This window comes from Thalassophryne amazonica, chromosome 7, assembly GCF_902500255.1.
Source record: "Thalassophryne amazonica chromosome 7, fThaAma1.1, whole genome shotgun sequence".
Classification (NCBI taxonomy): Eukaryota; Metazoa; Chordata; class Actinopteri; order Batrachoidiformes; family Batrachoididae; genus Thalassophryne; species Thalassophryne amazonica.
In genome coordinates, this window is record NC_047109.1 from 36,759,004 (window position 1) to 36,772,867 (window position 13,864).

Below are 13,864 nucleotides of genomic sequence, written 5' to 3' on the forward strand. Positions count from 1 at the left end.
AAAGGTCAAACAAGGTCAATGTCCATTGGATTCTATGACATGTGACATATGTTACCCTGTAACATGATAACTAAGCATGATACATGGTGCAAACTATTCCTTTTTAAAACCCTGTTAACCCAACTGCATAATTTTTTACCAAAATTGGAGCAACTTTAACTTTGATCTCTGTACAAACTGAAACTGACCTTTATCACCATTTTTGCTGTTTTTACCCCATAACTGCTAATCATTCAGTCATAGATAGCCCAAATCTATACCTTTTTGGAATCTTTATGATCACACAAATAACGTGGTGTAGTTTTCAAAATGATTTCAGCATTTTAAATTTTGACCCCTGTGTAATTCTTCAATTGACCCCTACCTGGCCACCTACTGAAAATTCAAGTGGCCAGTCGGTTTGTTCAAAAGAGCAATGTCTAAGGAGTATTTGTGCCAACCTTGGTGCTTGTATCACCATTTGCACGATTGTTTCAGTTATCTGCTGCACTACTGCGGGACCCTGTAACCTGTAGATTCTGATGATGTGAATAAAATATACTGAGACTGACCCAACAAATTAGATCTCAGCCACAAAAGCACATAACCAGAAACACCAAACAAATTCTCTCATCTATCCAACAAAATGACAACAAAATGCCATGATCAACCGTATCGAAAGCAGCACTCAAGTCCAACATCAATACAATAGATGCAGAACTGGAATCCATAGCAAGCAGCAGGTTATTCACAAGTTTTGTGAGTGCAGTCTCTGTAGAATGATCCACCTGAAGTGTCGACTACAACGGTTCACCAAAGTCAACCAGTCAACCAGTCGTCCATGGATGTTTCCTATGTTGAGAGCCCAAAACAGGTCATCTGGAAGATCTTGGAAAAAACTGTAGAACTTGAAAGGACCCAACTTCCAAAGTGCACACATTAAGGTGTCCACACCCATAAAGCACAAAAGTGACCAGAGAGGTAAAAAAAAAAAAAAAAAAAAGTATAGTTCTTAAAATGCACTCAGCATGTAGTTTGTTCTGACAATCTGATTAATTCATGTACATGAGATAAATATTTAAATACCATAATTTTGGCATCAGTAAAGGCAATGTTCTGCCTAACATACACCTATCTTTCTGATTGAAAAAAATCTATGCTGTAGTCAATAAATGTATTTCCTTGTTTGTTATTATCTGCATAAATACCCTAAAATAACATATTTCATGCAGTTTTGGATTCTATATCCCCAGTTATACAGCTTCATGATGAAGTGAAGCAGAGGAGGATTTTCTTAAAAAGAAAACCTGAAAGTTCACCTACAATTACCCAGAAGGTACATTTGAGATGCAAGCCTAGATTTGATGTTTTAGTGAAAGAAGACCCTCCTCTACACCACTTCATCATGAAGCTGTATAACTGGAGATACAAAATGCAGAATTTGCACTGTGCACAATTTCTTCAATCACAGCCACAGAAGCCTAAAATTTTTCTGGGTTGTCTGGGTGTCTTGGTGGCTTTCCTCACTGTTCTCCTTCTTGCACAGTCACTCAGTTTTTTGAGAACTGTCTACTCCACACAGATTTGCCATAGAGTGTCATACTGATTATATTTCTTCATAACTGATGTAAATAAAGTTCAAGACATATTCAGTGACTTGGAAATATTCATGTATCCATCTCCTGACTTGTCTGAAGAAAACTGGCAATTAAACTGATTATTTACAGGTATTATACCAAAGGGCCTGATTACTTATGCAACCCATCATCTTGGCTTTTATATTTTTAATTAATTTATATCAAGTTGTAGAGATTTGTTTTCAGTTTGAGTCTAAGGAAGATAATTTTAGAAATTTTTATATTGAGAAGCCTGATTTACTTTATTTATTTGAAACGCCATAAATAAATTAAAATGCGTGAAATACCAAGGGGCTGAATACTTTTGCAAGCCACTGTATGTGTACAGATGAATCCATCATAGGAACTAATTGCTTCTTGTGTTGGATACAGCAGCTTCTTGAGTGCTTAGTAAAATATGGTGTCGTTACTTCTACACTGTGGGGCTCTGCATTGACCTAGGATGGGGCAACCTGTGCAGCGATGCACAGGTTGCCCCATCCTTTACTGCACAGATACAGGCACACAACCTGTACAAGGTGTTCTGTGGTCCATCTGCAATACGCTCCTGCATTACGGTGATGCAGAACTGAGTTACATTGACATGGCACTACAACCTACAACCCCTGGCAAAAATTATGGAGGAATAAATTATGGAATCACCCTGTAAATTTTCATCCCCAAAACTAACACCTGCTCAAATCACATCTGCTTGTTAGTCTGCATCTAAAGAGGAGTGATCACACCTTGGAGAGCTGTTGCACCAAGTGGACTGACATGAATCATGGCTCCAACACGAGAGATGTCAGTTGAAACAAAGGAGAGGATTATCAAACTCTTAAAAGAGGGTAAATCATCACGCAATGTTGCAAAAGATGTTGGTTGTTCACAGTCAGCTGTGTCTAAACTCTGGACCAAATACAAACAACATGGGAAGGTTGTTAAAGGCAAACATACTGGTAGACCAAGGAAGACATCAAAGCGTCAAGACAGAAAACGCAAAGCAATATGTCTCAAAAATCGAAAATGCACAACAAAACAAATGAGGAACGAATGGGAGGAAACTGGAATCAACGTCTGTGACCTAACTGTAAGAAACCGCCTAAAGGAAATGGGATTTACATACAGAAAAGCTAAACAAAAGCCATCATTAACACCTAAACAGAAAAAAACAAGGTTACAATGGGCTAAAGAAAAGCAATCGTGGACTGTGGATGACTGGATGAAAGTCATATTCAGTGATGAATCTCGAATCTGCATTGGGTAAGGTGATGATGCTGGAATTTTTGTTTGGTGCCGTTCCAATGAGATTTATAAAGATGACTGCCTGAAGACAACATGTAAATTTCCACAGTCATTGATGATATGGGGCTGCATGTCAGGTAAAGGCACTTGGGAGATGGCTGTAATTACATCATCAATAAATGCACAAGTTTACGTTGATATTTTGGACACTTTTCTGATATTTAAGGATGATGAAATCATTTTTCAAGAAGATAATGCATCTTGCCATAGAGCAAAAACTGTGAAAACATTCCTTGCAAAAAGACACATAGGGTCAATTTCATGACATAGGGTTAATGTCAACGAGCAGATGTGATTTGATGCAGGTGTTAGTTTTGGGGATGGAAATTTCCATAATTTATTCCTCAGAATTGAGTGAGTCCATATTTTTTTCCTCTGCTTGGTCTAAAAAAGTAACCGTTACTGACTGCCACAATCTTTTTTTCTTGATTTCTTATAGTGTTTCTTAAAGCCAGAAAGTTGCCATTTGAAATGACTTTAGTTTTGTGTCATGTCTGTGATCTGCTTTTTTTCTACAAAATTAAACAACAGAATGAACATCATCCGAGGCCGGTGATTCCATAATTTTTGCCAGGGCCATGTTATCATCATATTGCGTATAGCCAGATTTAACCACTTATCATTTCCAGTATGACCTTTCAAGCTACTCCAAAACAGAGGTCATTTGATAAACAACAATAAGGTGATGATTCTTTTTAATATTTTCTAGTAATCAGAATTTCTCAAAATAGCAATTCTGTATATAATACGATACGATACGATACGATACACTTTATTGTCCCCTCAGGGAAATTTGTCTTGGACTCATGCTAGGTGCCTTACAAGAAAAGAGAAAACAAACAATACAGATAAAAACACAACCACATCCATAACAAATTAACATGACAGGAGTCAGGAGAAACACCATAAATATTGCATAATTCCAATTTTAAACATTATTGTTTAACAATTTAATAGACATGGGGACGAATGAATTTTTAAATCTATTCAGTCTACTCCGAGGAACTCTGTACCTTCTCCCAGAAGGAAGGAGAGTGTACTCTGCGTGAAGAACATGAACTGAATCCATCAGTATCCTCTGAGCTGCTTTCAAAACAGACTCTTCATAGAGTGAACTGAGGGACTGATATTGTTTCTTTCCGATTATCTTCATTGCATCATCAATTTGTCTGTTAAGTTTCGTTTTAAATTGTACAGAAAGATTGCCGTACCAGGCAGTCATGCCATACCTAACTAGGCTCTCTAACACTGCCTGGTAAAACAACAACATCATTTTCTGATTGACTCCATACAAACGAAGTCTACGAAGGAAATAAAGTCTTTGATGGAATCGGGAGCACAAACTGTCCACATGTGCAGTCCAGCTGAAGGTATTGTCTATGTGCAGCCCCAAGTACTTGTATGAGTTGACCTGGTCAATGGGAATACCATGTATGACCACAGGAGTATGGTCCCCAACAGTCCTTGGATCCAGAATCATTTCCTTGGTTTTATTGACATTTAAAACCAAGTGGTTGTCATCACACCACTGCACAAAGTGTTTCACTTCAAGGAAGTACTTTGTTGGACTTGAATCTTTGTGCAGTAGGCTCAAAATAGCTGTATCATCAGAAAATTTAAAACAAAGTTATTGCAGTAGTTATTTGTACAGTTATTAGTATAAAGAGTGAAGAGAACAGGAGAACTGACACAGCCTTGTGGTACACCTGTATTTGATGATTTGAGTACCGAAAGAGCTTGATTAACTCTAACTTGTTGTAATCTATTAGTTAAAAAGGAATGATACCATCTGATTAAAAGTGGGTTAACATTAATTTCCTTTAACTTGGACAACAACAGGTATGGCTGTAATGTATTAAAGGCTGTATAAATGTGACCTTTCAGTGCCACCCAAGGTAAAAAGTTATTTAACCAATGGAAAAGTGATATATGACTTAATAGTAGTGTTTACTTATGACCACAGATGTTATTATATGTAACCAATTCGTCAAAATTAACATTCTACACTGGATAAAAGGAAACACGGCTTAAATATCTACGACAGCTGCACACGATCAGAATGTGTCCAAATAAGAAATGTTTTTTATGATTCTTCTAATCATAAGAAACTTATATCATTTGGACTAAAAACTTTTGAGAGCTTTTAATTTTTGTGCTAGTTTGTAAAAATGATTGTGCTGATCCAGAAGCTTTGTGAATCTAAAAACAATGCAAATGTTTGGTATCAAAAGATTCGATTTGCAATGAACAGTACCAAGTTACACTAAATATGTAGAAGTATCATGCCCGTAAGAGTGTTGTGTTGATTTAGTTGAGCATACAAACACACAGAACCACATGTTTTTCCACTAGAATTATTGAAGGGTTTTCAATGCTTACTTCCAAAATGTCACCTTCAAATAAATTGAACCCTGCAGAGCAAACAAAATATGGTTATTGCTGTCAAGAAAAACAAAATAGATAAATTAATAAATTAAATTAAATAAAATTCCAGGTTACTTCATGGGATTTTAAAATAAAAAAATGTTTCACATAAAACAATAGATTTATTTATGAAATTTGAAAAATTTGAGCCCAGATCTATTACAACATACCTTTGTTTATTTCATCAAGGCTCAATTCATCATCATCATCAATATCTGTTGAAATTAAAAGTTACGTTTTCAGAATTGTACAAAAATATATCAATAGTTTGCCAAAAGTCATATATATATGTATGTATGTATGCATAAATAGATAGATAGATACTGCGCATTGTTATATGACATAATGAGAACAGATTTAATCAAAAACAAACAATCGCCTCACCGATGAACGTTGGCTCAAGACACTGGAGAAGAATATAGATACAGATAGTGAGACGATCAAAATGTATGTTGAAAGAAACTGAGTTTGCAATGTTTTATTGACACACGTGTATTAATACACTTACCTTAGTAATGTGAAGAATGCTCACCAAAACAATAATGCAGGTGTACATGATTGTAAATGCCCTCAAAACAAAAACTAAACTAAAATCATAAATAAACACAGAATATAATTTGCTGTGAGTAACATTACTACAAATGTTACCTTTACATGTCCCAAATCTTCACAATAAAAAAAGTCTTCAAAATTTGGTTGCAAATCTAATTTGAAAGTCTACTGTCAGAATTTTATAAAATAGTCTTTTTCTCCTGAGAAACCTTCAGTTCCCCAAACTCCGGCGGTTTTTCCCAACAGTCAGCACTCAGAGTACCAACAGCAAACTTGTTCTTCTACAAACACAATGAAGAGAATCACTCATTAAACATGGTAGCTAATCTGCCTATAGGCCTGCTCACAAGTGTTTGTCACAGTGACAAAAGTTACTCAGCGCCCCAAGCAGCGTGGAGAACAGTGTGACGTGATGACAAAAATCCTCTGCAAAGAAAAGGCAACGTTTGAAATACTGTCCATGTTATTTCATGCAACTATCAAAAAGAGGGAATCCTTCAACTATGAAGTGAAGAAGAGGTTCTTATTTAATGTTGGTAGCCAACGAAAGCACTCAGTTATTTCCAGGATCTCTCACTCCTCCCAGCACACCCGTTCAAAGTGCTGGTTGGGAGCTTGGCTGCAATCGGGAAGCAAACCCAGATCGCTGGCATCCCAGTCTACTGTGCAAACATTACACCAGCACCTGAACCTGAACAGGACATTGCGTCGGCAGGATGGATGTGCGTGTCCCACACATGATGGACTGTCGGCATCGTGCTCATGGATGCAGCACGGCGACGTGTTGAGCACATGGAATACACAGAGAAGCTGTGCACCGCAGGACAGCACCTGACATGGGTTATATTTATGCTGTGGTGGACTCAAAATTCAAACCTTAGTAGAAAAATAAGTCCAGTATTAGAATGAAACCAAAGATCAAAACCTGTTTTCAGACCCAAACATTTGTTTGAGAAATAAAAATAGAACATTTTCCTATAAATAATTATGATGGCTTTTAAAACTAACAAATTTAATTTTAACAGTAAACCAGGGGTGGCCAAGTTCGAGCCTCGAGAGCCACCTTCCTGACACTCTTAGTTGTCTCCCTGCTCCAACACACCTGAATCCAAAGAAAGACTCGTTAGCAGACTTTTAATGAGCCTTTCATTAGATTCAGATGTGTTGCAGCAGGGAGACAACTAAGAGTGTCAGGAAGGTGGCTCTCGAGGACCGAACTTGGCCACCCCTACAATAAACCTACGAGGATGGACACATAAGAAATTATTAACAGTGACTCACCAGTATTTCATAGTTCCTCTGACCGTGCCTCTGCGTCCTCGTGCCGCTCTGCTGTAGCGTCTTTTTCCACTGAGTGACACCTCGGTGCAGGTGTCTTTTTCCGAATGAATCACACAGTTATGGGTAGTTGTTGGTGCTCTTTTTTCTTCTGGGTGAGAAGATTCATGTAAACAGACACACGCAGAACACAATGCACATGCTCTCCCTTTGCGGTGATGCCGACCGGTGCCGCGACCGGCCTGCTTGATGATGACGCAGAACACAATGCGCTGTATAAAAAAAGCATGCAAAATTGGACTAAAAAAAAAAATCCGCGAAACTGCGAGGCCACGACAGGTGAACCGTGTCATAGTGAGGGACCACTGTACACTAGTAGAGTTGTACCTTAGATTTGGAATGTATAATAGAAGATATATCTTACTGAATTTTCATGTCATAATATGTGTATTACAGGGGTGACATCCCGTTCAGCTGCATTGTGGGTGCAGTGCCAAGCCTCTGTTGTGCACAATAACGCATTGACAGATGGTGTTTTCAGTTTGACTGCACAATATACATGTCCACTTCACATGATGGATGCACGCCACATACATGTTGCATCCTTAGCGCTCCCTGAATGGGATCCAGTAGAGGTGCACATATGTGGCACAAGTGGGACATGCCAGCAGTCACAATGGAAATAAGGTGCTGCTCAGGAGAGGTGTGGACTTCTCTTGCATAGGTCACATCTAGGCCATTTCAGACATGAATTTATCTTATTTTATGAGATTTTCTACATCCAAACACATAGAATAGTGGACCTCTGCGAATGGTTACTATAAAACACCAGCTATATTTAAATATTAAAGGGAGATTAAACTTTTTTCTGCACTGTATGACCCCTTTAATCTAAGCACCGTAAGAGGTGCTGCAGGCACCAAATTGTAATATATTATGTAACACATCTTGTGGCGGTTCGGAATCAAATAGTACGTGACACTACAGGCTATGGATGCCTGTATGTAGATGTTAGTCATCTTTGTGATGTCATTTTTCATAAATAGATGAATGAAGAAAAACTATTTAAGACAGATCCTGTTCGCTACCATTTTTTTTTTTTTACAAACGCTGTCATAAGCCAAGAAGCATTTGTGCGCAGAGTATTTTGACATTTCTTGCACACAACAGAAACACACACTGCTCTCCTCTGTTGGTTTACTAAGGTCAAAACACCATCAAGGTATGAGCACGGTCCTTAATCACATATTTACTGTACGTGCATTTGAGCACCTTGCATGACAGCATGCTGAAATCAATGTGTGTGTGCGCGTGTGTAAAGCATCTTTGTAGAGTACTTTGAGCATCTCCGTCATATGTACTATAAATGCAATAAATTTATATATGACATGAAAATTCCTCACAGCAGTGGATGGAAATGAAATTATAGACATTGTGAATAATTGTAAATATAAAACATCTACCGATTTAAATGAAATTGATATGGTGGTGGTAAAACAGGTCATTGAATGGATTGTAGAACCATTAACATACATCTGTAACTTATCATTTCAAACCGGTAAATTTCCCAATCAAATGAAAATAGCTAAGGTTGTGCCACTGTATAAGACTGGGGATAGACACCACTTCACAAATTATAGACCTGTTTCTTTGCTTCCACAATTTTCCAAATTATTAGAAAAGTTATTCAATAATAGATTAGACAAATTCATAAATAAACATAAATTACTTACTGATAGTCAATATGGATTCAGAGCACATAGTTCAACATCACTTGCATTAATAGAATCAGTTGAGGAGATTACAAACGCCATAGACCACAAATTACATTCAGTTGGAATATTTATAGACCTTAAAAAGGCTTTTGATACAATTAATCATGACATATTAATCAATAAACTTGAACAGTATGGGATTAGGGGGTTGGTGTTGCACTGGGTGAGAAGCTACTTAAGTAACAGAAAACAGTTTGTGAAGTTGGGGGAATATACATCATCATGCTTGGACAATGCTTGTGGCGTCCCACAGGGGTCAGTATTGGGTCCAAAACTGTTTCTAATTTATATAAATGATATTGGCAATGTTTCCAAAATATTAAAATTAGTATTATTTGCAGATGACACAAGCATTTTTTGTTCAGGGGGGATTTGCAGGAGTTACTGAGGAGGATCAGTATAGAAATGGGAAAATTGAAAATATGGTTTGACAGAAACAAACTATCATTAAACTTAAGTAAAACAAAATACATGTTATTTGGCTATTGTAATACAGACATACAGGTTCAGTTACAAGTCGAGGGGGTAGATATTGAAAGGGTACATGAAAATAAGTTTCTGGGGGTGATAATAGATGATAAGATAAACTGGAAGACATATAAAACATATACAAAGTAAACTGTCAAGAAGCATTTCAGTTCTAAACAAAGCGAAACATATTCTGGACCACAACTCACTCCGCATTCTTTACTGCTCACTGGTTTTACCATATTTACAGTACTGTGCAGAGGTATGGGGTAATACTTATAAAGGTACAACACAATCACTATCAGTAATGCAGAAAAGAGCTATAAGAATTATTCATAATACTGGCTATAGAGATCATACAAATCCACTATTTTTACAATCCAAATTCTTAAAATTCACAGACTTGGTTCATTTTCAAACAGTACAAATTGTGTATAAAGCAATAAACAATTTACTTCCAGCAAATATTAAAATATGTTTTTTAACAGATCAGGGGATTACAGTCTGAGGGGGAAATTTAATTTAAAGCATCAGTGGGCACGAACAACATTAAAAGGTTTCTGTATTTCTGTCTGTGGGGTGAGGATGTGGAACAGATTGGGAGTGGGGCTCAAGCAATGTCCAAGCATGAACCAGTTCAAACAGCGGTACAAAAATATGATTTTTTCTGGGTATAGGGAGGAGGAAGGGTAATGAGGGTTAGGGTGTTTTTGTTTTTTGCTTCGGCTTGTAAATATATAGTATTTTGTATGTAAGTAGGTATGTGTAGATGTATATTTATGTTTGTGTATATATATGTGTATATATGTATATGTGTATATATGTATATGTATATGTGTATGTATGTTGATGTGTGTATGTATATATGTATGTGTATATATATGTATATATATATATATATTGATATCGGTTTAGGTGTGTAGGAATCTATGTGTATATGTGGCAAAGGGTATTACTGGTTGTGGGGAAGAAGGGGTAGGGATAAATAAGCTGATGCTTCACCCTACCCCTTTTCGGACATGTTGGGTACACAGTAGGAACTTTTTTGTTGTTGTCTTTACTGATCTATCTTGTAATTGTTGTTGTATCAAATGTTCGAAATAAACAGTTTTCATTCATTCATTCATTCATTCATTCATTCAAAAACAGTACGAGTTCTTTCTACTTGTCCCTTTTGCCGCTGAGGGTCATCACAGCAGATTCAATATAGATCTGCATGTTGATTTAGCACAAGTTTTACACCGTGCTGCCCATAACTGGACATAACACGGAGAATGGGCGGGGGTGATCTTGAACCAGGAACCTCTTGATCTCAATACAAATGCACACTGAAAAAAGAGAGTTGATTCAACTTAATTGGATTGTTTCAATTGGTAACATCTCAATGAATTAAGTTGTTTGAACTTAAGTTTGTAATTTAGAGTTGATCTATTAATTTAAATTCAAACAACTTAATTCATTGAGATGCTACCAACTTGAAGAACTTTTTAAGTTGGTTCTTTTTTCAGTGCATGAACCACATGGTCACCACACTGACCATGACATGAAAACAGTACGACCCTAAAAAAAAAAAAAAAAAAAAAAAAATCAATTTTATTTATATAGCGCCAAATCACAACAAACAGTTGCCCCAAGGCGCTTTATATTGTAAGGCAAAGCCATACAATAATTACGGAAAAACCCCAACGGTCAAAACGACCCCCTGTGAGCAAGCACTTGGTGACAGTGGGAAGGAAAAACTCCCTTTTAACAGGAAGAAACATCCAGCAGAACCAGGCTCAGGGAGGGGCAGTCTTCTGCTGGGACTGGTTGGGGTTGAGGGAGAGAACCAGGAAAAAGACATGCTGTGGAGGGGAGCATACAGAGCAAAAAGAGAAAGAAACACTCAGTGCATCATGGGACCCCCCCCAGCAGTCTAAGTCTATAGCAGCATAACAAAGGGATGGTTCAGGGTCACCTGATCCAGCCCTAACTATTAGCAAAAAGGAAAGTTTTAAGCCTAATCTTAAAAGTAGAGAGGGTGTCTGTCTCCCTGATCTGAATTGGGAGCTGGTTCCACAGGAGAGGAGCCTGAAAGCTGAAGGCTCTGCCTCCCATTCTACTCTTACAAACCCTAGGAACTACAAGTAAGCCTGCAGTCTGAGAGCGAAGTGCTCTATTGGGGTGATATGGTACTATGAGGTCCCTAAGATAAGATGGGACCTGATTATTCAAAACCTTATAAGTAAGAAGAAGAATTTTAAATTCTATTCTAGAATTAAAAGGAAGCCAATGAAGAGAGGCCAATATGGGTGAGATATGCTCTCTCCTTCTAGTCCCTGTCAGTACTCTAGCTGCAGCATTTTGAATTAACTGAAGGCTTTTCAGGGAACTTTTAGGACAACCTGATAATAATGAATTACAATAGTCCAGCCTAGAGGAAATAAATGCATGAATTAGTTTTTCAGCATCACTCTGAGACAAGACATTTCTAATTTTAGAGATATTGCGCAAATGCAAAAAAGCAGTCCTACATATTTGTTTAATATGCGCATTGAATGACATATCCTGATCAAAAATGACTCCAAGATTTCTCACAGTATTACTAGAGGTCAGGGTAATGCCATCCAGAGTAAGGATCTGGTTAGACACCATGTTTCTAAGATTTGTGGGGCCAAGTACAATAACTTCAGTTTTATCTGAGTTTAAAAGCAGGAAATTAGAGGTCATCCATGTCTTTATGTCTGTAAGACAATCCTGCAGTTTAGCTAATTGGTGTGTGTCCTCTGGCTTCATGGATAGATAAAGCTGGGTATCATCTGCGTAACAATGAAAATTTAAGCAATGCTTTCTAATAATACTGCCTAAGGGAAGCATGTATAAAGTGAATAAAATTGGTCCTAGCACAGAACCTTGTGGAACTCCATAATTAACCTTAGTCTGTGAAGAAGATTCCCCATTTACATGAACAAATTGTAATCTATTAGATAAATATGATTCAAACCACCGCAGCACAGTGCCTTTAATACCTATGGCATGCTCTAATCTCTGTAATAAAATTTTATGGTCAACAGTATCAAAAGCAGCACTGAGGTCTAACAGAACAACCACAGAGATGAGTCCAATGTCTGAGGCCATAAGAAGATCATTTGTAACCTTCACTAATGCTGTTTCTGTACTATGATGAATTCTAAACCCTGGCTGAAACTCTTCAAATAGACCATTCCTCTGCAGATGATCAGTTAGCTGTTTTACAACTACCCTTTCAAGAATTTGTGAGAGAAAAGGAAGGTTGGAGATTGACCTATAATTAGCTAAGATAGCTGGGTCAAGTGATGGCTTTTTAAGTAATGGTTTAATTACTACCACCTTAAAAGCCTGTGGTACATAGCCAACTAATAAAGACAGATTGATCATATTTAAGATCGAAGCATTAATTAATGGTAGGGCTTCCTTGAGCAGCCTGGTAGGAATGGGGTCTAATAGACATGTTGATGGTTTGGAGGAAGTAACTAATGAAAATAACTCAGAACAATTGGAGAGAAAGAGTCTAACCAAATACCAGCATCACTGAAAGCAGCCAAAGAGAACGATATGTCTTTGGGATGGTTATGAGTAATTTTTTCTCTAATAGTTAAAATTTTATTAGCAAAGAAAGTCATGAAGTCATTACTAGTTAAAGTTAAAGGAATACTCGGCTCAATAGAGCTCTGACTCTTTGTCAGCCTGGCTACAGTGCTGAAAAGAAACCTGGGGTTGTTCTTATTTTCTTCAGTTAGTGATGAGTAGTAAGATGTCCTAGCTTTACGGAGGGCTTTTTTTTATAGAGCAACAGACTCTTTTTCCAGGCTAAGTGAAGATCTTCTAAATTAGTGAGACGCCATTTCCTCTCCAACTTACGGGTTATCTGCTTTAAGCTGCGAGTTTGTGAGTTATACCATGGAGTCAGGCACTTCTGATTTAAGGCTCTCTTTTTCAGAGGAGCTACAGCATCCAAAGTTGTGCTCAATGAGGATATAAAACTACTGACGAGATAATCTATCTCACTCACAGAGTTTAGGTAGCTACTCTGCACTGTGTTGGTATATGGCATTGGAGAACATAAAGAAGGAATCATATCCTTAAACCTAGTTACAGCGCTTTCTGAAAGACTTCTACTGTAATGAAACTTATTCCCCACTGCTGGGTAGTCCATCAGAGTAAATGTAAATGTTATTAAGAAATGATCAGACAGAAGGGGGTTTTCAGGGAATACTGTTAAGTCTTCAATCTCCATACCATAAGTCAGAACAAGATCTAAGGTATGATTAAAGTGGTGGGTGGACTCATTTACATTTTGAGCAAAGCCAATCGAGTCTAACAATAGATTAAATGCAGCGTTGAGGCTGTCATTCTCAGCATCTGTGTGGATGTTAAAATCGCCCACTATAATGATCTTATCTGAGCTAAGCACTAAGTCAGACAAAAGGTTCGAAAATTCACAGAGAA

At 37.4% G+C, this 13,864-nt stretch overlaps 1 pseudogene; it reads right to left on the reverse strand.

Annotated features, from left to right (window-relative positions):
- Positions 1 to 6,358, reverse strand: part of LOC117513795 — a 41,295-nt pseudogene extending 34,937 nt beyond the window's left edge.
- Between the last annotated feature and the right edge of the window lie 7,506 nt (positions 6,359 to 13,864).